Here is a 27980-nt window from a genome sequence, read left to right on the forward strand (position 1 = left end):
AGACAAGATCTCAGTAGAGGAGGATTATCTTCAGTGATTCTGCTTGTTAACAGCAGGTGTTCATCACTAATGCTCATTCATCACTTAATTAATCCCATTAACTTTAACTCTGCTTCAGTGTTGCTTTAACACTATAGAGAGGGACCATATGTACTCCGTGCAGAGCTGATTTAACTCTGGTGATTTTGCTGTGTAATGTCTTTAGTGACTACAGACTGATTAAAAGAACATTTGAGAATGTCTCGCAAGTTGTTTATTAATGCTAGCTGTTTTTGCATCTAATGGCCATGTGCAGTAAATGCATCTGATTTAGTGTTGCTGTTCAACCGCAATGTTTATGAGATTTGTGAGTATTCAAGTAACATTGTTTGTTAGTTAAATGTCCTTAAAATTATCTCATCACTGTGTTTAGTGACTCATATATATTTATAAATGGTTTGTGTTTCTCTGTATAGGTTATTAGGCTAAGCGTCTGAATTAAGCAAAAAATCGCTTCAGTGATGAAGAATCGGATGTTTTGAGTTATTCCATGCGTCCTCTGAAGTTGATTGAAGCCTTTTTCAAGTTTGGCCAGACATTGAGGCTGAGAATCCCTACAATAACTTGACAATCATCAGTCAAGTATCGTTGAGAGGATTTGGAGTTTCACTTTAGAGTAGAGCTGCAACAGCTAATCGACGTGTACAGGATTACTGCAGCAAATTCCCATCACAGGTGTGTGTTTCTCTCGTCTGATGTGTTTCTGTTTGCTATAAAGAGACGCCCTGATTCTCCTAAACATATCTGACTGATGATGATGATGATGATGATGATGAAGTAAAGAATCTGTGCTGAGGATCAGGTTTGATCGGTTTGATCATTACAACACCTTAAATCAGGCACTCAAATAAACTCTTACATCAGTCTTTTGTTCGTTCTCCAGCATGTTTTCACGTGTGTGTCTTGTTGAGGAGAGATCTTGTTACTGAGTGACCAGACTTTAAAGAATAAAACAGGTCAATAAAATCCCACAGATTCCTTCATCATCATTGAAACATGTTTAGATGAATGGGAGTGTCAGAGTTTCACTTGATAGGAAACAGAAAAACTTCCTGCGACATTTTGAGAAACACACAATAAAACTGATTCAGATTTACTGGATGTAGAGTTACTTTAAGAAACGTGAATGTATGAAATGTGTTTTTCATCATGCCACATTATGCACTATACCAGTAAGCTTCTTCCTTCTTGTTTTCCAGCACAAATATCTAAATGTTCTTAAATTAAGATACATTTACTGGAGAAGCAAAGATTGTCTTATCTGCCTCATGCAACCAGATTTCATCACTGGTTCTGATTTAAAAACTCCTGAAGTCTGAGTCTGGCTTAAAGAGGAAATACAGGTTATTAGTCATCTTTATTTCTATAGATCTTTAGATTGTTTTCTTTACAGTATTAAACAGGAAAACTAGGTTTATTTGTGTGATGATGATAAAGTGTTTTTTAAGATCAAGGAAACTTGATTCCTCATGACTAAGACTGTGTCTGAAATCACATCCTTCTTTACTATATTGCTTATAATATAAAGTTTTAGATAAAGCAGAAACATTACTATGAAGCGCACGTTTTCCCAAAACAGATCGGTCGTCATTACGAGAGCTGTAATTTAGTATTATAACATTTTGTTCCAAGGCAATATCTGTGCATCTTCAAACTGCCAATGAACTATAATGCACAGACCATAAACCATCACAGATCATTACTATAGTTTATTTCGGGACACTTTTGCCTCTGTTAACTCAGAACGGGAACACAAAAATGAGAAAGATTTGATTATATTGAGTGAAATGGTCTAAAAAGATTAATTTACGAAGGGTTCAGTTGATTGTGGGAATCAGTATCCCATGCAGTGTTGTACACAGATTTCAGCAAATATGCCATGCATACAGAAAATCTTCATACTACACACAGTATAGAAATAGTAAGAGTAGTATGATAGTGTGCATTTTGAACACAAGAGTTAGTAAACACTATTCAGTCATGTGATGCTCACCCGTCTCCACCATCACAGGCTAAAATAAACCACCTGTATAACGTTACATCAAACATTCATAGTGATTACTAATGTTTTGCTCTTATCATCAGATCGTGGTTGTATCTCTCTATTAGTGTTACTGGATCTTAGTGCTGCATTTGACACTATCGATCAAAACATTCTTTTAAACAGACTCGAAAACTATGTTGGCATTAGTGGAATTGCTTTGGCATGGTTCAAATCATACTTATCTGACCGTTATCAGTTTGTAGTAGTAAACAATGAGATGTCATATCAATCACAAGTTAAATATGGAGTACCGCAAGGCTCAGTACTAGGACCGTTGCTTTTCACTCTGTACATGCTACCCTTGGGAGATATCATTAGGAAGCATGGCGTTAGCTTTCACTGTTACGCTGATGATACTCAGCTCTATATTTCTTCACGCCCTGACGAAACTTACCAATTCGCTAAATTAACAGAATGTATAGCTGATATAAAAAACTGGATGACCAGTAATTTCTTACTACTAAATTCAGAAAAAACAGAGATGCTCTCAATGCATCTCAATGAAGAATGCAGAACAGTTAGTTCATGCGTTCATGACCTCAAGGTTAGATTACTGTAACGCTCTACTGGGTGGTTGTTCCTCCCGCTTGATAAATAAACTACAGCTCGTACAAAATGCAGCAGATAGAGTTCTTACTAGAACTAGGAAGTATGACCATATTAGCCCAGTTCTGTCATCACTGCATTGGCTTCCTGTTAAACATCGTATAGACTTTAAAATCTTGCTAATTACTTACAAAGCACTAAATGGTTTAGCTCCCCAGTACCTGAGCGAGCTCTTAATGCATTTGTAGCATATGCACACGTATCAGGATAATCAATAAACTTGGGAAGGTTCAGAACGCTTTTAGCATGCTGGACTGGGTTGTAAAACCATCTCGGCTCTGAATAAGTCTGCCATAAGATGAGCCCACTTGACACTTTTGTGGACAAGCGATGGTAAACAGTAAAGTCCAACTTCCTCTCTTTGGTGACTTCAAAAGGAGCACCCCCCCCCCCCCCCCCCCCAGAGACTGACCAGATCCACATTCCAACACAGCACACACACAGGAACACACAAAAGCACACACACAGGCACATACAAAAACACACAATCATACATTTTTAACTGTATATGTGAACTACCACTATGCTGGAATATATATATGATATATTTTAGAGCCTATGCATGTTTCCTAGTGTTTAAATGAGTGTATTTGTGCTAGTGTGCATTTTAACGATATAATTTTGTCTGTAAACCATAACTTGGTTTCTATGCCTTTCTGACCTATCGAGTTTGATCTCGTTTCAAAGCTCCGGACTCGAGCTATTCATTGAGACATGTCACAAAACGGACAAATGCATTTTTCTATGTGTTTAATGATACTGTGAAGAACACACTCCATTTGGAGATCTGAACTGATAGTCATAAATCATGCAGATTAAGTCGTGAGGCCAAGCAAAGGAAAAGCTTTCCCGCCAACTTTGCACCCATGTTATTGGCTACCCCACCTCAAGGAGGTGTGTCGGCTTATCTGTCATAAAAGCAAAGACGCACAATTCCGGCTCTCTCTCCCGGCTCTCCCCCGATTGTCTCACGAGCCTCTCGTGCACGTTTTTCCCGGACATCTCCGGTGACCACGCGTTGCCATAGCGCTCAGCTTCGGGACCGCCATCTTCCAGCGAAACTCACTCTCAAGTCCTCAGTTCGAACCTTCCCGCGGAACGGAGGAAGCCAACGAACTGCACCAGCACTAACCTGAAATTCGACACACGCAACCAATGCAAGTATACTGCCGTTTCTCAATCTTAGATGATGAAACTGATTTCCGTGCTGGCCTAGGACTGGTTGTGAGTTTGCTACTTGCCTTCTCTCTTTCCTTCTCTACTTCCACTCTTGTACATAGGTGTGTATTCTTGTATATATATTTAGATGTACCTCTGTATTCGTAGTTTGCATTTATTAAAACGTTATTCACGCTCGATTGTTCTGTTTGTTCTTTCAGCTGAAAACCAAGTCACTTTAACGTTTTTCGATCGCTTTATGCTTTAGTTATTTTCATGGCCAGAAAATAACTCTGTTTATAATATTCTGTGAGGGACTTAGTTTGCTGGACAAACGAACAGTTTCTCTAGATAATTATTAAACCAGAACTAATCATATATGTAATTGATTATAATTCGTTGTAATTGATTCACAATATATGTTTAATTCCCCGTTGGGTTGATATATGAATCATAATTTATTCATAACCTTATGAATTATTATATTCATATTTCATCCATAAATTAATTAATAACTGTACGAACCGCTACATTCGTTATTCATTACACATTATAGTCCTTCACGTTTATTGCGATCTCAGAATTCAGGCCAGCTGATAATACCTAGAATATCAAAATCAACCGCAGGTGGTAGATCCTTCTCCTATTGGGCACCTAAACTCTGGAACAATCTTCCTAGCATTGTTCGGGATGCAGACACACTCTGTCAGTTTAAATCTAGACTAAAAACGCATCTCTTTAAACTTGCATACACATAACACATTATCAATTTATATTTTCAAATCCGTTAAAGGATTATTAGGCTGCATAAATTAGTTCAGCCGGAACCGGGAACACTTCCTATAACACCAGATGTACTCGTTACATCAGAAAAAGAATGGCATCTACGCTAATATTAGTCTTTCTGTTTATCCCGAGGTTTTCCGTAGTCAACCGGATTCGGGCCGTATCCAGATGAGACAGAGGACCGGTGCCTTGACACGACCACAACGCAGCCCTGAAGTATCAGCAGAGATCGAGTCGACTAGATCATCCATTGTGAAGACATCATCAACACGACAGCCAGTGCCACAGTTCCTCAAAATTATAATCACGATTATTAATTACATTTATTCTATCAAAAAGAGTAATGTAATTATGGCTATTTTGCAAGTTCTTTACCAACCTACACTTCACCCAAAAGGCCTGTAGGTGGCACAAAGACTTAATTTAACCAACTATGATAACTTCGTTAGATGGTAAATCAATACAAAACATGGTTTTGGTGAGCGCTTTGTAATATGTATTCACATTAGATTTTAAAGCAACACAATTCGTTTGCAATAAGACAAACCAGATTCAAATTGCCCGGCAAATTCGTAAAGCAAAGAAAAATCATTTCTAGCTGATCAACATTATGAAAACTGGTGAAACCTTTAGGAACTTCAAAAGATAAAACAGCGAAATTCCTAATATTACTTCCAATATTTCCAAATTATGTTCATTTTCATAGAGCGGGCCAATATCGTGACGATTATTTAAAATCAATTGAGAGAAGCAGATATCGCTATGGTGATAAAATACGATTAATCGTGCAGCCCTAATTTAATTTAATTTGACTTGACATTTGATATTCAACAGTATCCTTGACATTTATTCAACAGTGCTTTTGATCTGCCTGCATTGACACTATTCTTTAAAAGGAAAAATTATATACCAATTATCAATGTAAAGCTGCTTTGACACAATCTGCATTGTAAAAAGCGCTATATAAATGAAGGTGACTTGACTTGATTAGTGGGATTTTTTTTTATGTTATTTATTAATGTATACAGGCTTTAAATGTTTAGTTAGGTTTTTATTTGACATTTTCAAACACATTTAAACGCTCATCACTGCAGTGTTGTGTGTGTTTCAGGTCTGATGTGTTTCTGTTTCCTGTAAACTGACGCCCTGATTCTCTGAAACATATTTGACTGATGACGATGAAATCAATAACCAGTTCTGTTCATTACAGTTCCTGAAGAAATACTCAAAATCCAATGGAAAATAACACTAATTGAACAATCTGCAGGTTTCTATCCCTGAATCCACTCACTTCTGTCAGGGATTATGATGTTTTAAAGTGAACATTCCCAGAATTCAGAGCGATTTCAGTGTGTTTGTGTGTTCGTTTCTCAATGAAACCGAGAGCCCAACCCTTACACCACAGATCCTCAACATCAGTCAGTCACAGAAGAATCAGTGTGACTTTAAACTACAATATTGACTTTTAATATGAATGTAATGTGAGGTGAATCCCCATCACAGCAGTGTTGCTCAAGAGAAAAGCATTCCTGTAAAGTGTTTTGATAAACATGAACACATTCATCCTCCTCAGAAGTGAACCAGATCATGATCAGATGTGGAGATTTGACACCATTGTGATCATTTTAGCTTGTGTTCAGAAAGTTATCAAGGCATTGACTTTGATTAGAATGAAATGAATTAAAGGAAGTGCCGTCAGTCGTCGTTCATCACCCGACGAAAGTGAATCCAGACGAACAGCATTGTTTGGTTTGACACTGATGGAACAGGTTTAGGAAATAAAATAAAATGATTTCACTGAATAAGAGACACACATGTCTAAATATTCCTAAAGATGGTTTATTTCCTTGAAAGAGAAGGTCAGCAGATCCTGATGGTGAGGAGATATTCTTCCTCTCGTATAGCCTCGTCTCTCGGTGTTTTCTCTCGATGATGGTTTCTCATTCTTAGACTGGTTCATCTTCTGTCGTTGGGTGGAGGCCCTCCGGTCACGTCCCAACACCCTTTACTCTCATATTCTGAATTCTTTAAATATATCAAATATTCCATTAAACCCACACCTTTAAAGGGCGTGGCCTCAGCACACTATAAAGAGCAAACTCACCTGCTCCAAAGAAAAAAATAAAGAAAAAAATTAATGACGAATCAAAATATTAAATCAAATAATTTGTATCCTTACAGCTTTAAGGAAAGAAAAGTTTTTAAAGAACAATCCTCCCAGGGCAGGAGCACCAACACTGATCCAGCAGCAGTGGAAACAGACTCGGCGGTTCCGTTATTTGAAAATGATCGTACTATAGACCAACACACAGCAGTCCCTCCTCAGAGAGATAAGTTACCCCAGATGGTCTCGGGTGCTCCTGCCCCCACGATTTCTGCGCCAACAGCCACGGTGAGTGATTCTGATCTGTTTAACCTGTTCACTGTCACATTCTCCTTTCACAGCACAGATCTTCAAAAAATGAAAGTGTGAAGAAGTTATAGACCTTATTTTCCAGAGAAACATGCGCGCCGCCATCTTTAGAAAATTGTCTTTGAACTTCCGTTTTCGCGGTAGCCCTGTACATTTCTATGGCTGTTGAAGAATAATTAGCTGGTGAAGTGGATTTACGTGTTATAGAGTTAACAAAAGTTATCATGAGCACTGTAATGTTTAAAGCGGGTGTCTTAACAAATGTCAGTAGAACGGAAAGCTTTTAAAATGAGCAGTTCATTCATAAATACATAAGATCGCTGTGGAAATACAAGCCGGAAGTCAAAAGACAACGAGGGCAGCGCTGAAAAGGGGCGGGGCTACATAAGGTCTATAGAAGCTTAAGTTTACTGTAAAGTAAATGTACAGAACTAAATGTGAAGAGGAGCCAAAGCCACTGGAAGGCAAGCCTGCAAACTTTAGCCAAAAAAGCATAACGGAATGGAAGTCAATGGATGAGAGGCTTCACTATGCTGATTAAACAGCTTTTGTGGGGAAATTAGCTAATCATTTCATTAATCAACACCCTGTTTGCCAATCTTCAGAATGTTTTACACTAAACAATACTTTCGTTGGGAACTAATTGTAGATTTTAGATTGATAAAAATGTATTTTTTCCAAGAGAAGGCAGGGAATGTTGCGACTGACGTCACTGCCATCACACGATAGGCTGAGAGGTACCATGCGTGATTAAGTTAGCTGTTATGCTTTCTCCAATGGGAAGAGATACAGACCCTCTTATCTCCCCATAATATACAAGGTGTGTTCGACATCGGCTGCGGCTGGATGTAACCAATCGATGAGAGTATCCGCGTGCATGCGGGGAGGAGCTGAAAACAGAAAAACGAGCTGCGTTTGCATACTTTATCACAGCTGAAGTGAAATAAATGCAATATTTGACTAATACACTGATGTTTCAGAGACATCTTCATTCAAAACTTTATGTACTGCTTACAGCGTCTGTTTTTACAAGAATAAAGTTCGACATAAGTGTGGCGGGGCGGTGTAATTTTGAGACACAAGCCCAAGGTTTTGTTCACTAATAATGAAGTCCGACTACGCCACCCTAAGGATTAACCCCAGGGAAAATACTCAAACCACCCAAATTGGGGAATATAGCACACAGGTTCGGTTCCCTCAAAATGAGGCCAGAGACATGAGTATTAAAAAAAAAAAAATACAAAATGTTTATTAATACAAAAGTTAATTAAAATACAAAACAATGAATCACAGAAAAATACACGAAACCCCACTTCGAACACAAATTACAAAAAGAGAAAGATATCAAACAAAACCAACTTGAGGTAGTATGTATATGTAAAACAAAGACGGATTAATACCAGCAGGAGCTGAGGCTCCCAACGGCTGGGATCAATGTAGAGTTTGGTTTCACAAGAGCACACTGCCACGCGCACACACACCCGTGCACTCTAATCACACTATCAAACACTCAAGGTGTACACCGCACACGATGAAGGAGAACCACCACCACAAGGAGGAAGATCAAACCACCCGTGGGACCCCAGCTCCAGCAATAAATCAAAAAGAAAATAAATAACTATGAAAATAAACTGGGCAGAGAGGGCAATATGAACAGCAATGCAGCAACTCCTCACATAAGTGGTATCAACAAACAGAAGTGAGGAGAAGCAACAAATGTAACCAGAAAATCAGATAGTTAATCACCTGAAATTGTTACAAACACCAACTTCTATACAGTAGATCACCACACGATTTGAATTGCATTCATAGATTAAACATGCCCATATCGACAGATTGTAGTTTTACAAAAAAAAAAACACATCGAACAAAAGGAGATGTTAAAAAGAATAATATTATGCTCACCCAGATATAAAAAAACACTTACCATCAGGATATCACGCCGAATAAAATGCTTCATAGGCACGGGCTTGTCACAGTCATACCCACCGCTACCACCATGGGGTACAGGAAGTCATGTATACTAAATTAGGCAAGAAAAAATGTTAAATATACTATACTCACTTTATACTAACCACGCAACGAGCTATTAACATTGCATACCTGAGAGGCAAACAGTCATCAAACCCACTAAGCAGCACCAAAAGGGCAGCAACACCAGAATATAGAAACTGCACTCTAATTAAATAAACAGTTTTCAGATTATGCACGCCAACAATGTCTAAGTCACCATATTAAAACACAGCACACTTACCCACAGCCACCGTCAACACAGCCAAAACAAAGGGGAAAAACGGACGTGACGCATCCCAGGTAACAGCCAATCGGCCTTTAAATAGGAGGTACTATTTACTGATAGGCAAACACTGCTGTCAATCACCTAATCCTGTTACATAAGCATATATTATTACGTTTTTTATCAGTTTTATTTTGATAAACATGACACAATACAACATCACAACTACATGAAAACAGCTTTAACTGTTATAAAAACACAGATCTGTGAGCATTAGTGGAGCTGAAGGCGTGACAATAAACACGAAACACACGTGATCATTGTCATGCGGTGAATCCGGCCAATCATGAAACAGCTGTGTCGTCATCAGAGCTCGTGCAGCTCCTCTTGAGAAACTGCGCTGGCTAAAGGTGTGTTCGAGCTCATGCAGCGCCGCAAAGGCCGATCGGCGGCTGACTTGAAGCAGTGCATGCCGGTAAGAAATTTTGTCCGACTTGAGACAGCGCCGACACCATGTGACTGTGACGTATGGCTTCAAAGTACCACGAGAGCGATTCGAGATCAGCTTGCTGTAAACTTATGCTTAATACTGTAAAAGTTTGTATGAAAGTCCAAAATAAACCTATACACAAAACCTTTATAAACAAATTAATCAAATAATAATAATGTAAAAAAAAAAAAAAAGATGAAAACGACATGAAATATGAATTGTAGGCTACTGTTTTGAAAGTGCGTGTATGAGCATGAGTGGAACTGAAGAGGCTTACACTTACAGCATCTGTTTTTACAAGAATAAAGTTCAATATAAGCATATATTATTTAAATACCAATGTTGTGGGGTCTACGTTTCTTATCAGTTTTATTTTGATAAACATGACACAATAACATCGTGACTTCATGAAAAGAGCTTTAACTGTTATAAAAGTACAGATTTGTAAGCATTCGTGGAACTGAAGGCGTGAAAATAAACACGAAACACACGTGATCGTTGTCATGCGGTGAATCCGGCCAATCGTGAAACGGCTGTATCGTCATCACAGCTCGTGCAGCTCCTCTTGAGAAACTGCGCTGGCTGCCTCAGGCGGCTGATCTCGAATCGCTCTCGTGGTACTTTGAAGCCATACGTCACAGTCACATGGTGTCGGCGCTGTCTCAAGTCGGACAAAATTTCTTACCGGCATGCACTGCTTCAAGTCAGCCGCCGATCGGCCTTTGCGGCGCTGCATGAGCTCGAACACACCTCTTAACTCAAGCGGCTGATCTCAAATCGCTCTCGCGGTACTTTAAAGCTATACGTCACAGTCACATGACGTCAGCGCTGTCTCAAGTCGGACAAAATGTCTTACCAGCACGCACTGCTTCAAGTCTGCCGCCGATCAGTCTGTGCGGTGCTGCATCAAGTTGAAATGGCTTTATAACCTTTTCCAGACTGATAGATCTCAATTACTTTCTTTCTCATTTGTTCCTGAATTTCTTTCAAAATTATATGTAGCTTTTGAGGATCTTTTGGTCTACTTCACTTTGTCAGGCAGGTCCTATTTAAGTGATTTCTTGATTGCGAACAGGTGTGGCAGTAATCAGGCCTGGGTGTGGCCAGAGGAACTGAACTCAGGTGTGATAAACCACACCCACACAGCAGGGGACTCCTAGGCGGATCCGCATTCAAGTCGCCAAATCCGCGTGACTGTCACATCCGCTTTGGCGCTGCCCAGAGGATCAGGTCCGCATCCGGGCGGCACCATAAATTCTACTGTCAACAGAGATGGAAAGTCCAGGGGTCAGAAAGTAAAAGTCCTGCCATATTTTTTTTCCACCCGCTGAAGCGGTGTTAAAGTTAAAGGTCCCGTTTTTCGTGTTTTTTTGAAGCTTTGATTGTGTTTATAGTGTGGAATATAACATGTGTTCACGTTTCGCGTGTAAAAAAACACAGTATTTTTCACATAATTTACTTATCTGTATACCGCTGTTTCCACTGTCATAAAAACGGGCTGATGACTTCCTTGTTCTATGAAGTCCCTCCTTCAGAAATACGTAACGAGTTCTGATTGTGCCAGCGGTTCCTGTGTTGTGATTCGACAGCAGTTTAGCGCATCTTGCCCGGAAAGGTCACGCCTCTTACCATAACGTGGAGATGCACGCGCTCAGTGTTATTGTAAACATGTCCTTAATTTTACCCTATCAATCTGAGCCGGAATCAGACCCGGTGATTGGACTGCGGGATGAAAATAACAGCGTTTCGACGACATGGCGACAAACACACTCTACAAACGCAACTCTTGTGTATTCCTGTGGGCGGAGGTTAGTCAAAAAACTGTTTTAGTGACGTCATTAAAGAAGGAAGTAGAGGGATGTAGTCCAAACTGGCCGTTCGATGTAGGCGACTTTGAGCTTTAAAATTTTACAGATTTTATTTATACTCTAACAACAACATTACACACTAACTAAAGTTTGAAACATGGGATCACGAAGAACGGGACCTTTAATGAGATAATTAAGTGATTAATTGAGTGATGATTGAGCATTATTGAAGACACCTGATGATAACAAGCAGAATCACCAAAGGAGAAAATCACAATTTTTAAGCCACCATCGTGGAGATGAGGGTTTGCTTTAGTTGGGCTCTTGACCCTTCACTTTTTAGAATAATGTTTTGTTTGGGCTGTTTTAACTGAGTTATAACAGCCAGACAAGCAAAGAGAAAAGATGATCAGGTGGTGTTGGTTATGTTTTCACATGATCATTATTTGATCTGAATATCTGAACTCATCTAGAGCCCAATCTCTGAGTTAGATTCACATTATTGATTACAGCAGCACTGTGATTCTACAACACAAGATCAGCTTTATCAATATAATCTGAGGGATTTCTTAAAAGTTGTTCTCTTCAAAAAAAAAAATCTTTCTCTTAGGCACACACAGACATCAAGAATCAGCCTGTGAATCTCAACGACGGTGACAAGCAACATATTCTGATCAACAGATCAACTCTGAACATTAGAAAACAAGCTACTAAAAAGTCGCATAAACGGAACAAAATAAAATATGAGAATAAAGGAAATTACTAAGACAATTCAGCTCATAATTTATTCATGCAGCAATGCATGATGGGAGCCATGGATGAATTTTGATTGGTGGCTCCCAGAATGCACTGCAACATGCTTTATTATTCTCACCACTGTTGAGATTCACAGGCTGATTCTTGATGTCTGTGTGTCTACATGAGAGCCTTTTTTAAATTTTTTCTAAGAACAACTTTTGATGAAACCTTTGAATTATTTTGAAAAAAAAAACTGGATCTTGTGCTGCAGAATCACAGTTCTGCTGTAATCAATAATGTGAATCTAACTCAGAGATTAAGCTCCAAATGAGTTCAGTGATTCAGAACAAGTAATAAGCATGTGAAAACATAACCAACAAAACCTGATCATCTTTTCTTTCTGCTTGTCTGGCTGTTATAACTCAGTTAAAACAGCCCAAACAAAATTTAATATTAAAAAGTTAAGGGTCAAGAGCCCAACTAAAGCAAACCATGACCTCTGTGATGGTGTCTTAAAAATTGTGATTTTCTCCTTTGGTGATTCTGCTTGTTATCATCAGGTGTCTTCAATAATGCTCAATCATCACTCAATTAATCACTTAATTATCTCATTAACTTTAACACTGTTTCAGTGGGTGGAAAAAAAATATGGCAGGACTTTCACTTTCTGAGCCCTGGACTTTCCACCTCTGCGCGATACCTCCGCGGTGGATCCGCCACGGAGTCCTTTTGCTGTGTGGGCAGTTATGTTTTAACAGCGGGGGGCAAGCACTTTTTCACACAGGGCCATGTGGGTTTGAATTTTGTTTTCCGTTCATAATAAAAACCTTCATTTAAAAACTGCATGTTGTGTTTACTTGTGTTATCTTTGATTCATATTTAAATTTGTTTGATGATCTGAAACATTAAAGTGTGACAAACCTGCAAAAAAAATAAAAAATCAGGAAGGGGGCAAGCACTTTTTCACACCACTGTATCTATATGACATAAAAGATTTGTAAATGTTTTACTTGTTTTTTTGCTGTAAAAACGTAAGTATTTTTATGCTTTAGTGCTATAAATATGTCACTATTGTACATTTCAGCACCTAAATTTTACCTAAAAATCTTACCTACAGTTGTTTTTAGGCAAAATTAACAGTTTCACTTTCTTCTAGTTTTCATCCTTCCACAAACACAATGGCATAGCATTATATTGGATAAACAGTATATTACATTTTGAGAGATTTAAATGGCTCTGTTACTCTTTTTTTAACATTACACCTGATATTGTCTCCTATAGCATAAGGAGCCGGAGTGTGGAGACCTCATTGAAATCTCCCGAGGCCTATATAAGCACTGGGCTCTTTATGTTGGTGATGGATATGTGGTTCACCTAGCCCCAGCCTGTGAGTGATTTAACATGCTTCACACACTGCCTTCTACTGAATCTGAATCTTTCCATTGAAGTCTCATGAGTCAGGATTGATTTACTCTTCCATCTCTTTCAGCTGAGCATGCCGACGCTGGAGCCAGCAGCCTGATGTCAGTAGTCCACAACAGGGCCACAGTGAAGAGAGAAACACTGAAGGATGTGGCTGGCGATGATAAATACCGTATCAACAATCTTCTAGATGAGAAATATGAGCCCCGTCCTATTGAAGATATTGTACAGGACGCAGAAACAACTTTAGGAAAGGAACTTCCATATAATTTGCTTACTATGAACTGTGAGCACTTTGTTACGAAGTTCAGAAACGGAAAGCCATATTCCCGCCAGGTACAGTTGTTTGACTTGACCTCGCATGTAGAATTATATTGTACTCATTAATGTCTCAAATTAGAAAATCACAGGATTACATGACTGTATTATGCTAAAATATTTTAAATGAATTTAATATTAGGATTAAGGTCACAAAAGCAAAAACTTTTCACAGTGAATTAATGTAAATACTTTCTGTTTTTCTCATACTGTAGGTGGAAAAATTTATGAAGGCTGCTGCTGCTATAGGGTTTGCAGGAATCGTGATTTTTATTTTTATTTTTCATAAAAAGAAATATAATTCTGCTGATCATTTATTCCATAATCATATTTTTAGCCACTTGGCACCTTTTTCTCTAGAATCAGGAGTTATCCCTGCATTTAGTTTCATTTCTAACGCTTCATTTTTATCTAAAATACAAGAGAAAGTAGTTCTCTTTCAACCTGAGAGTTTCTTGGTCAAAGACAAGATATTCGATAAATCTGAAGTGGGTTTTAGGAAACCTCATTGTACTGACACAAATCATTTTAAAATTGTATATACAAACTCAGCTTGGTTTCAATCATACTTTTCAAACAAGAAATATTTATTAACTTCTGATGATTTAAATCACAGTTTCTTAAACCCTGTGAAAAATCAGGGAGTTAATGCACTACAGCTGGATATACAAGTTAATCAGACTGCAAAACCTATTTTCTATCAATCGTTATCTTTGGTAAAACCTTTTGATAATTTAGATTTTAATTTGGGGAATAGACATTCTTCTCTAGCCTACCTTCAGAGGGTTACAACAGGAGCTCCAAAGCAAGAGTATTTTACACAAGTCTCACGGATTTTACATCGTCTACCTTTGCGCCATTTTAAAATGTTTTCATTGATTCCATTTTTAGCACCACTGAGAGCTCTAAGGCCTGCCAATTCTAGAGTTTATCCAACAAAATGGACTAGCCTGCGAATGAAAATCAAAAACATTGTTGAAAGATTTTATTAACCTGGATATGTTTGTCTCTGTAATTTAAATCTTAATAAATTGATTTTAAGCGCAAATGAAGTGGTTTTGATCTTTTTTCTTTTTTTTCCTTTTTTTTGCCAGATGTTATGTGAATTTAGTTTAAAGGTTTGGTTTTGTTTAATGATGTCAGAAAATGGGTCAAGTCAAGTCAAGTCAAATTTATTTATATAGCGCTTTTACAATTGGTAATTGTTTCAAAGCAGCTTTACATATTAGAAGCACAGAAAAAAGGGAAGTGGTTAAAAATAAGCTGTACAAACAACCCACTGAGCAAATTAGGTCCAGAAGACGTCTTTTTGAGGTCTTGTCTCAGGTTGAAAAGACGTCCACTGAGGGGCCAGAATGAAAGTTTTTATGACGTCTTTTTTTGACGTCTTCTGAACATCCGATATAGACGAACAAGCAGAATCCTTCCAAGGAGAAAATCACAATTTTTAAGCCACCATCGTGGAGATGAGGGTTTGCTTTAGTTGGGCTCTTGACCCTTGCCTTATTAATATTAGATTTTGTTTGGGCTGTTGTAACAGCTATTCAAGCAAAGAGAAAAGATTTTCAGGTGTTGGTTATGTTTTCACATAATCATTATTTGGTCTGAATCACTGAACTCATTTAGAGCCCAATCTCTGAGTTAGATTCACATTATTGATTACAGCAGCACTGTGATTCTACAGCACAAGATCAGCTTTATCAATATAATCTGAAGGATTTCACATAAGGTGTTCTGATTAAAAAAAAAAATCTTTCTCTTAGGCACACACAGACATCAAGAATCAGCCTGTGAATCTCAATGACGGTGACAAAGGAAAGGAAATTATTAAGACAATTAAGCTCATAATTTATTCATGAAGCAATGCATGATGGGAGCCATGGATGAATTTTGATTGGTGGCTCCCAGAATGCACTGCAACATGGTTTATTATTCTCACCACTGTTGAGATTCACAGGCTGATTCTTGATGTCTGTGTGTGCCTAAAAATAAAAAAAAAACTTTTTTCTTATTTGTTCAACACACCTTTTCTGAATTTTTTTTAATCATATTGTAAAAAGCAGATCCTCTGCTGTAGAATCACAGTGCTGCTGTAATCAATAATGTGAATCTAACTCAGAGATTGGGCTCTAAATGAGTTCAGTGATTCAGACCAAATAATGATTATGTGAAAACATAACCAACACCTGAAAATCTTTTCTCTTTGCTTGAATAGCTGTTACAACAGCCCAAACAAAATCTAATATTAATAAGGCAAGGGTCAAGAGCCCAACTAAAGCAAACCCTCATCTCCACGATGGTGGCTTAAAAATTGTGATTTTCTCCTTGGAAGGATTCTGCTTGTTCGTCTATATCGGATGTTCAGAAGACGTCAAAAAAAGACGTCATAAAAACTTTCATTCTGGCCCCTCAGTGGACGTCTTTTCAACCTGAGACAAGACCTCAAAAAGACGTCTTCTGGACCTAATTTGCTCAGTGGGAAGCGTGGTAATATGTAACATATACAAGATGGTGCTACATTAAGCCAATGTCGGCTGACTCCCAGGGGTGGAAAAAACCCCCTAGGAGAAAACCCAGCGTGGGAAAAAAGTCCATAGGAGGGAAAAAAAACCCTTGGAAGATATATATAATATATGTAAATGGATATGGAGATCAAAATCTGAATTATACATTTTTATTATAGAGATTAAAAATAGATTATATATATATATTATGTAAGCGGATACAGGAGATTTAAAAATCTGAATTATAGATGCAGCCAGAACTGGATCTGTAGGCCCATTGTCTCCTGGGCTACGTTGTAGTCAGGTCCAGACACAGGTTCTCCATCTGATCTGGATACGGCCTGGATCCAGCACCCGGAAAACCTCGGGATAAGCAGAGAGACAGATATTAGCGTAGATGCCATTCTTATTCTGATGTACAGGTATATCTAGTGTTATAGGAAATGTTCTCGGTTCCGGCCGACCTAATTATTGCAGCGTAACAATCCTTTAACGGATTTGAAAAATGTTAATGTATTGATAATGTGTTATGTGTATGCAAGAGCAAAGAGATGTGTTTTTAGTCTATATTTAAACTGACAGAGTGTGTCTGCTATCCCGAACAATGCTAGGAAGATTGTTCCAGAGTTTAGGTGCTAAATAGGAAAAGGATCTGCCGCCTTCAGTTGATTTTGATATTCTGGGTATTATCAACTGGCCTGAATTCTGAGATCGCAATAAACGTGAAGGACTATAATGCATTAAGAGCTCACTTCAGGTACTGGGGAGCTAAACCATTTAGAGCTTTATAAGTAAGTAGCAAGATTTTAAAATCTATACGATGTTTAATAGGGAGCCAATGTAATGTTGACAGAACTGGGCTAATATGGTCATACTTTCTGGTTCTAGTAAGAACTCTAGCTGCCGCATTTTGGACCAACTGTAGTCTGTTTAAAAGCCGAGCAGAACAACCACCCAGTAGAGCGTTACAGTAAGTCTAGCCTTGAGGTCATGAATGCATGAATCAACTGTTCCGCATTTGTCATTGAGAGCATATGTCGTAATTTAGATATATTTTTTAAGATGGAAGAAGGCGGTTTTACAGATACTAGAAACATGACTTTCAAATGAAAGATTGGTATCGAAGAGCACACCCAAGGTTCCTAACTGAGGACGAAGGTTTAATGGAGCACCCGTCAAGTTGTTAGAGAGTATTCAAGGTTTTTTCGTGAGGAAGTTTTTGGTCCAAAGATTAGGATATCAGTTTTTTCTGAATTTAATAATAAGAAATTTCTTGTCATCCAGTTTTTAATGTCAGCTATGCATTCTGTTAGTTTTGTGAATTTGTAGGTTTCGTCAGGGCGCGAGGAAATATAGAGCTGAGTATCGTCAGCGTAGCAGTGAAAACTAACACCATGCTTCCTAATTATCTCTCCTAAGGGCAGCATGTACAGAGTGAAAAGCAACGGTCCTAGTACTGAGCCTTGTGGTACTCCATACTGAACCTGTGATCGATACGACATCTCTTCATTAATTATTACAGACTGATAACGGTCAGATAAGTACGATTTGAACCATGCCAAAGCAATTCCACTAATGCCAATATAGTTTTCAAGTCTTTTTAAAAGAATGTTGTGATCGATAGTGTCAAAAGCAGCACTGAGATCTAATAACACTAATAGAGAAATACAGCCACGATCGGATGATAAGAGTAGATCGTTTGTAACTCTAACGAGAGCAGTCTCAGTACTATGGTATGGTCTAAATCCTGACTGGAAATCCTCACAGATTCCATTTCTTTCTAAAAAGGAAGCACGGTTGTGATGAAACTGCCTTTTCTAGTATCTTTGACAGAAAAGGTAGATTCGAGATTGGCCTGTAATTTACTAAATCTCTCGGATCTAGTTGAGGTTTTTTAATAAGAGGTTTAATAATAGCCTGCTTAAAGGTTTTTGGCACGTATCCTAGTGTTAACGATGAATTAATTATATCAAGAAGTGGACCTACGACCTCTGGAAGCATTTCTTTCAGTAGTTTAGTCGGCATTGGGTCTAACATACATGTCGTTGATTTTGATGATTTGATAAGTTTAGATAATTCTTCCTCTCCTATAGCGGCGAATGATTCTAGTTTTACCTCAGGGACACTACAGTGCACTGTCTGAAGCGAAACTGTAGACGGTTGCATGTTTTTAATTTTCTCTCTAATATTATCAATCTTGCAAGTAAAGAAGTTCATAAAGTCATTACTGCTGTGCTCTATGGAAACGTCAGCAGTTGAATCTCTGTTTCTAGTTAATTTAGCCACTGTGTCAAATAAATACCTAGGATTATGTTTGTTTTCTATTAAGAGATTTGAAAAATAAGTAGATCTAGCATTTCTTATAGCCGTTCTGTACTCAATCATTTTTTCTTTCCACGAAAGGCGAAAAACTTCTAGTTTTGTTTTCTTCCAACTACGTTCAGCTTTTCTAACAGCTCGTTTTAGAGCCCGAGTGTGCTCATCATACCACGGCGTTGGATTAGTTTCCTTAATCTTCTTTAGACGTAAAGGAGCGACTGCATCTAATGTGCTGGAAAAGAGAGAGCCAATAGTTTCTGTTGCAGCATCGAGTTCTTCTAAGTTGTCAGGTATACTAAGGCGATGAAACTGCTCGGGGAGATTATTTATAAAGCAATCTTTAGTGGTAGACGTGATGGTTCTACAATATTTATAGCTGGGTGGTGGTTTTGTAGCCTTGGCTAATTGTATTATACACGAGACTAAATAATGATCTGATATATCATCGCTCTGCGGTAGGAATTTCAACAGCATCAATATCAATTCCATGCGACAGTATTAGATCTAAGGTATGATTACGACAATGAGTGGGTCCTGACACGTGTTGTCTAACTCCAATAGAGTTTAAAATGTCTGCAAATGCCAATCCAAATGCGTCTTTATTATTATCTACATGGATATTAAAATCACCAACAACAAGGACTTTATCCGCAGCCAGTACTAACTCTGATAGAAAATCAGCAAATTCTTTGATAAAGTCAGTATGGTGCCCTTGGTGGCCTGTATACAGTAGCCAGCACAAATGTCAACTTACATAATGTTACATAAAGCACCATCACTTCAAAGGAATTATATTTGAAATTCTTTTGAATGATTCTGAATATATTACTATAAATTACAGCAACACCTCCCCCTTTGCCTTTCTGTCGAGGATTGTGTCGATAATCATAACCTTGAGGACTAGATTCATTTAAAATAATGTAATCGTCTGGTTTTAGCCAGGTTTCTGTCAAACACAGCAAGTCTAGTTTATTGTCTGTGATAATTTCATTTACAATAAGTGCTTTTGAAGAAATAGATCTAATATTCAGTAACCCAAGCTTTATCATTTGTTTATCTGATTTATCTGTGATTTTCATTTTTTGAACATCAATTAAATTTTTACCCTTAAAAGGTTTCGGAAGTTTTTTGTATTTACTAGTTCGAGGTACAGACACAGTCTCTATGTGATAATATCTAGGTGAAAGAGTTTCTATGTGCTGTGAATTATCTGAGTTCTGTGACGTGAGGCGGCTAGCAGACGGTCGGTTTAGCCAGTTTGTCTGCGTCCTGATCTGGGCCCTGGTTTGTCATGGTTTAGCTCTAAGACTATTTGCCAAATTTCTAGATAGAAGAGCAGCACCATCCCGGGAAGGGATGAATACCATCTCTTTTCAACAGATCAGGTCTGCCCCAAAAGCTTTTCCAATTGTCTATGAAACCTATATTATTCTGCGGACACCACTTAGACAGCCAGCCATTGAGTGATGATAACCTGCTAACTATCTCATCACTCCGACGAACAGGAAGAGGGCCAGAACAAATTACTTCTGCTGACATTGAATTTGCTAGTCGCATCCAAAGCAGTATCTAAGGCCCTTTCATTCTCACTATCCTCAATTAAAGTTTGGATGCGTGTCTCTAATTCTGAGATTCTCTCTGTCAGCCTGACAATATCCCTGCATTTATCACATGTGTAAGTCTCACTGCTGACAGAAAGAGCTAAGCTGTACATGTTACATTTAATACACATGATAATCGTCGGACATGACTGACCGTGTGTTTGATGAACGCCGTCCGAAAAACTGCAACGCACACGGGACTCGCTGGCTGGATGTCTCGGTCGCTTGCCGGTGCCTGGGGCAAGGGTGATGTGCGGGACGCTGTACCTCGTGGTGGATCGATGAATGCCGGGCAGCAACGTCTCCACAGCTTCCCGATCTGGCGAGGACAGATCAGAATAACATACATCGGATAAATCCGCCATTAAATCGACAAGGAAGGTTGGTTTAGAGGAAATAAGAAAGTAGACGGTAGCTAGCAGGCTAGCGGGCTATGGCTAACACTAGGTGATTACGCTGGTAGATTACTGGTAATAAATCGTTCCGTTTAGTAATACTATGCAATAGGTCAGGGATGGACAACTCCGGTCCTGGAGGGCCAGTGTCCAGCAGAGTTTAGCTCCAACCCTAATCAAACACACCTGAACCAGCTAATCAAGGTCTTTAGGATTAGTACACAGCAAAAACTGCAGTGTTAAATTAACTCTCCTGGGAGTACATGTGAGACCATACTCAAGAGTGTTAAAGTGTTAAAATAAGAGTGTTAAAAGAACACTGAAAAGTGTTAAAGTTAATGAGTTAATTAAGTGATTAATTGAGTGATGATTGACCATTATTGAAGACACCTGATGATAACAAGCAGAATCAACAAAGGAGAAAATCACAATTTTTAAGCCACCATCGTGGAGATGAGGGTTTGCTTTAGTTGGGCTCTTGTCCCTTGATTTTTTAAAATAAAATTTTGTTTGGGCTGTTTTAACTGAGTTATAACATCCAGACAAACAAAGAGAAAAAAATGATTAGGTGATGTTGGTTATGTTTTCACATAATCATTGCTTGATCTGAATCATTGAACTCATTTAGAGCACAATCTCTGAGTTAGATTTACATTATTGATTACAGCACAACTGTGATTCTACAGCACAAGATCAGCTTTATCAATATAATCTGAGGGATTTCACAAACAGTTGTTCTGAGCAAAAAAAAAAAAAATTTTGTCTTAGGCACACACAGACATCAAGAATCAGCCTGTGAATCTCAACAGTGGTGAGAATAATAAACCATGTTGCAGTGCATTCTGGGAGCCACCAATCAAAATTCATCCATGGCTCCCATCATGCATTGCTGCATGAATAAATTATGAGCTGAATTGTCTTAGTAATTTCCTTTATTCTCATATTTTATTTTGTTCCGTTTATGCGACTTTTTAGTAGCTTGTTTTCTAATGTTCAGAGTTGATCTGTTGATCAGAATATGTTGCTTGTCACCGTCCTTGAGATTCACAGGCTGATTCTTGATGTCTGTGTGTGCCTAAGAGAAAGATTTTTCTTTTTTTTGCTCAGAACAACTGTTTGTGAAATCCTTCAGATTATATTGATAAAGTGGATCTTGTGCTGTAGAATCACAGTTCTGCTGTAATCAATAATGTGAATCTAACTCAGAGATTGGGCTCTAAATGAGTTCAGATATTCAGACCAAATAATGATTATGTGAAAACATAACCAACATCGCCTAATCATTTTTTTCCATTTGTTTGTCTGGATGTCATAACTCAGTTAAAACAGCCCAAACAAAACATTATTTTAAAAAGTGAAGGGACAAGAGCCCAACTAAAGCAAACCCTCATCTCCACGATGGTGGCTTAAAAATTGTGATTTTCTCCTTTGGTGATTCTGCTTGTTATCATCAGGTGTCTTCAATAATGCTCAATCATCACTCAATTAATCACTTAATTATCTCATTAACTTTAACACTTTTCAGTGTTCTTTTAACACTCTTATTTTAACACTTTAACACTCTTGAGTATGGTCTCACATGTACTCCCAGGAGAGTTAATTTAACACTGCAGTTTTTGCTGTGTACTAATCCTAAAGACCTTGATTAGCTGGTTCAGGTGTGTTTGATTAGGGTTGGAGCTAAACTCTGCTGGACACCGGCCCTCCAGGACCGGAGTTGTCCATCCCTGCTGTATGGGATATTGATTGTTATCACAGTTATGCTTTTACTGTTGGTCTGTCAACAAATTACTGTAAATGTCCTAGTGATAAATGAAAAAGACAAGACTATATGTCACAGACACGCCCGGCTCCACCATCAACCAATCACAACGCACCCGGTCACTGGAATACTGATCACGCACACCTGCTTGAATGATTGAGGAAAAGGTTGTTCTCCTAACGTTTGGCTGCACCTTTAGACCCTCATAAGCCACTGTAAGGTCATAACTGAGAACGTTCACAGTCCTTTGCCTCTTCCTCTGTTTTCCTTCTTCAAGACCTGAAATATTTCAGTTGGTGTGCAATGAATCTAAAATATATGAAAGTTTAATTTTTATCATTACATTATGGAAAATAATGAACTTTAACACAATATGCTAATTTTTTGAGAAGGACCTGTGAAACACAGCATTTTTAACATCAAAACTAAAAGTGTGTTCTCTGTTGATTTTATAACAAATTCAGCTGAAGATACACAAAGAAATAAATGAAAATACATGTTTTTCATTAAGTTCTTTAATGAGGAGTTCAGGTGTATAACAATAAGTTGTCAACCCCCACACACAAATATATTTATATATATATTATGCAAATAAGTACATAGGTAAATAAAAAAAAAAATAAGGTGATAAATGTACTGCATTCATTGAATCAATTATTTTATTGATCATGCCTCTCAATTACATCTGGCCAGAGAATTTCATCAACATCACAGACAATATTTTCACGAGTCATGCATCGTGGGGAAAAACGCCATGAATGCTGTATCCATCCTTGACATGCTTGTGCCCCAATATCTCCACAGGCCTCTTCCATCGCTTGAAGAAGACTTACTTGGTTGTAAGGGTTGCGATCATGTACTTTCCATCTCCAAGAGGAGAAGAATTCCTCAATTGGATTCAGGAAAGGAGAATATGGTGGAAGAAACACGATCCTGAATTGTGGGTGATTCTCAAACCACTCTCGCACTAGTGCTGAATGGTGGAATTGGACATTGTCCCAAACTACAAAATTCCGCACCATTTGCTCCTGATCACCCTGCGGAAAGAGGATTTCATTGAGGAGGTTTAAAAAATGTAGGAGCCTTGCTGTGTTGTATGGTCCCAAGACATCATTGTGTGCCACAACAGCAGTTGTAGAAATTGCTGCACAGAGAGTGATGTTGCCTCCTCGTTGTCCAGGGACATTGACTGCAGCACGATGGCCAATCACATTTCTCCCTCTCTCCTTTTCTTTTGAAGATTGAAGCCTGCTTCATCAATATACAGGTACTCATAATGAGTTACACTGCTATCCAACTCCAAGATTTTCTAGAGTAAAAAGAACAAGGTAAAATATAGTAAATTTGTGTTTTACAGTAATGGCATGGATTGCAGTCAATACTACTGTGAAATTGTTGCTGAAGTTTGAGTTCACACATTGAAGCAGCAGTATACATAGATATGCCTAAATCTTTTCACATATATTAGCATGGAATAGTTTATGGACACATACTTAAAATTCAGGAAAAATATATCTTTGAGTTGACAGTAAAATTGCAGTAATTGGGTTGCACATACTTGAACAAACTGGAATCGCAACTCCTTCACTCTAACGGAGTTCCTCTCAAAGGGCACTTTGTATACTTGCTTCATTTTTTGTCTTACTGTATCTCCTCATTTGTCTTCTTTGTTCTTCTTCTCTATCCCTTTTGTAGTTGTTGTAATTACGTAAAACAGCTGTGTGAACAATTAGGAAATTGTCTTTTTCTGTGTTGAGTGGATTACTAACTCATCAGATAACAATTTGGCGTTAATTGAAGACACAATACTGGTCATCTGTTTTTCAAACTTTATCCGAGGTTATAAAAATTCAAATTAAGCCCTGTCCGCTGATTGCAATATTTGGTATTCCAAATGAGAGCTTACCTCTAACCCAGGACCAATCGGACATTGCTTTTACTTCACTTCTTGCCCGTCGTAGAATCTTATTAGTTTGGACTTCCGCTACTCCACCAGCGGTGGCCGAGTGGTTAAGGGATGTCTTATTTTTTCTTAAACTAGAAAAAGTTAAATTTACCTTGAAAGGATCAGTTCAGAAATTTTACTCAAAATGGCAGCCCTTTGTGACATATTTTGAGAATCCTAAAGTATTGCCTGAAGTATGAGACTATTTTATATATATTTTTTTTATTATTATTATTATTATTTATTTATTTATTATGTGTTTAATCAAATCAGTGGTCAACTACCTTCATGGGGTAGGAACTGAGTAGCCAGATCAACAATTGTGAAAATGTAAGTTTAAAGCCTTGCTAACCAACTGCTTTCGAAATGTGGATATTCTGGTCTGCTTTCCAGTTGAAGATTTGTGACATCTTTGAGCTGCTTTAGAGAACTGGTCGTGTCTTTGGTTGATCTAATGCTTTACATTCCCCTGAATACATTAGTGAAATTCAGGATTCACCTGGGAAATTCATCAATTCAGGACACATTTACAAAAGTCTAATAGAAATGTATAGATAATATACTTGACACATTATGATAACTAGGTCAGCCATTTTGCATTTAATGACTTGTGTGATGAACTAATGACTAGATGTTTAGACTATTGAACTGAGAACCAAATAATACATGTGTAAAAAAAAAAAATTAGCATGGATTTACCAAAAGCATTTGCTACTTGTTCAAAGAAATGAGAAAATGCTTTTTTGATGAGCACAAGTGACACAATGTTGTGAAGATTGAACAGGTAGTTTTGAGAATTTCAATTCTGATCTGAGAAATGTACCAAAACTGTAATTTAGTTAATTCATCGATACAGCAGCTCTGGAGTAAACAGTAGCCGTGTTTCCACTGTCGGGCCTAAAGCGGGCGTGCTAGTGCTTGCCAGGACCAGTTGCTTTTCCATTGTCACTTCCAGGGCTTGATCGTGCCTCGTCGGGGCTTCCTCGAGGCCAACGGCCCGGGTTTTTCGGCCCGCCGAACAAAGGCGGAGTTTATCTGTGTGTGTGGAGACGGAGGCGCCATGGATGATTACATGTAGGTTACCAGCTAACACCAGCATTAAAGACTTTTAAAATCATTTTAGCTCAAAACTCACTTTCATTTTATCTGTCAGCACGTCTCGTCTCGTCTCTCAACGGACTGATATCCATATTTAGTTCCCCATATTTCATAAAATAAAGCAACTCCATGTTTTCGGGATTGTTTCTCTGTCACTGGAGAGAGTGCTAAAGCTCCTCAGGTCGTATTTTTGGTGGAAAATTTGTAGAAATTATTATTCTTTGTAAATGTGATGTAAACATACTGACTACAAATAAACAGAAACAGACGCGACTGAATGGCTACGTGTGTCCTCTTTCTTTTGTGAAATAACAGTAAATACCACTTTATTTGTGTGACTAATGTTTAATCTTGACACAAATTAATTAATTATGATTAATTTGTTTGGTAAAACATCGATGACGTTTTTAAATAAACAACAAAATGCTAACAAACGCCTCCTTTTATCATGTTCACTTTACGATCTCGCTATAGTTTCCAGTGATTTCTTTCTGATTATTTTTCTGATAAAACTTCCATTTGTTGGTGAAATGACGGGTTTGTGTGACGTTGTTCCAGTGAAGCACTGCGGAGCTTCTGGCCCGACAGTGGAAATGCAGTGTGATTTTGGGCTCTGTGTTAAAAGTCTGGGGCTATTAGCCTAGCCTGGCCCGCTGAAAGCCCTGGCTCGCACAGTGATAGTGATGTGATCGTCCAGTTCAGTCCAGTTCTCATACAGTGCAGACAGATCAGTAATATTGATATGATGATGATATGATATGATATAATACTTTATTGTCAGAACATGCCTGAAATTTTTCTTGCATCACAGTATTTTACATGTTTGCAACAACCATATTGTTGAATATCAAGAGTCCCCGACTAAACAAGCCAGTGGCTCCGGCTCCGCCTCTGCCTCCTTCAGCTCAAAACGACGACCCTGACATGACCCCAAGAAATCTGACGCCACACACGCACACACACACACACACACACACACACACACACGCACGCGCACGCACACACGCGCACACGCACACGCACACACACACACACGCACGCACACACGCACACACGCACACACGCACACACACACACACGCACACACGCACACACACACACACGCACGCGCACACGCGCACGCGCACACGCACACGCACACACACACAGCCGTGTCATCCAAAGCAATTGAGAAAAATAGGATGAATATTCTGAGAAAAAATGATTTCCTTACTTAGAGTTTTTGTCTTGTTTCAGTCCAAATATCTAAAAATTCTTAAATCAAGAAGCATTTTCTAGACAAGTAAAAATTGCCTTGTTTTCAGAATTAAATTAGTCAAAATTAAGTGAGTTTTTGCTTAAAACAAGTAAAATAATCTGCCAGTGGGGTAAGAAAAATAATTGACTTCGTTTTGAAATATCATTATTTTGCTTATCCCATCGACCAGATTACTAAGAATATCAACCTTTAATAAAACAAGCTATATGTTTAATTACAGATTATGATTATTCATGCAATTTTACACGATTTTGTATGTAATGTAAGAAAAATACTACATAAATACAGTAATTTTCTAACCCATCTAAAAAAATGAGAAATACTGTAATTTGCCATTAACGCTATAATACTTAAAATAATAGTCAATAATAGTCTTACTTGATTAAAGTTTGATTAAAAGTCCTGTTTTGATTTCCATTCAGTTTGCTCCGGTCGCTCTCGAACGTCCAGCATTGTTACGGCCCGTATAGGGGAAAGTGTGCAGCATGAAAAACTCTGAGAAATGAACTGAAATTGAATAATGACACATTTATTGACTTTAACTTTGGGACTTGAGATTCAGGAGCCAAAATAACAAACAAAATTTCCTTGTTTTAAAACCTCATTTCTAAACCCTAACCCAAAAGAAAAGAAAAGAAAAGAAAAGAAAAGAAAAGAAAAGAAAAGAAAAGAAAAGTACAATATACAAACCTAACTCCCTAACCAAAAAACAAAGATCAAACAGTTTACAATAAACAAAAATGGCGTCAGACTCCCTACTTTCCCAAATAATCAGTATTTACAATATATACAACCAGGCAACCAAAACTGAAAGTGCAATCCAAACTCAACGTCAAAACAGGCAAATGGGTCAAATATAACAAAGTTCCTCAATTACAAACAATTTAGATTCAATCAAACAAACAAACAAACAACTCTCAGTCTCTAATACCCTAAACACATTCAAACTCTCGACACACACAGATTCTGCACTACACATCCAGACACTCAAAACAAAACAAAAGCTCCTCCTCTCTATAGAGGAAGTGATGACATGCTTT

The 27980-nt window shown here is 38.1% G+C and overlaps 1 long non-coding RNA gene and 1 pseudogene across 1 annotated transcript; one reads left to right on the forward strand and one right to left on the reverse strand.

Moving 5' to 3' along the window:
• Window positions 1-6726: 6726 nt before the first annotated feature.
• On the forward strand, window positions 6727-27439 carry LOC125276280 (annotated as a pseudogene).
• Window positions 8279-9555, reverse strand: LOC125275978. The gene is made up of 2 exons (XR_007186562.1): window positions 9150-9555; window positions 8279-9069 (listed from the first exon to the last, which is right to left on the reverse strand). It is a non-coding gene; the product is annotated as an uncharacterized LOC125275978 (long non-coding RNA).
• Window positions 27440-27980: the final 541 nt, after the last annotated feature.

Source organism: Megalobrama amblycephala, linkage group LG9, assembly GCF_018812025.1.
Source record: "Megalobrama amblycephala isolate DHTTF-2021 linkage group LG9, ASM1881202v1, whole genome shotgun sequence".
Classification (NCBI taxonomy): Eukaryota; Metazoa; Chordata; class Actinopteri; order Cypriniformes; family Xenocyprididae; genus Megalobrama; species Megalobrama amblycephala.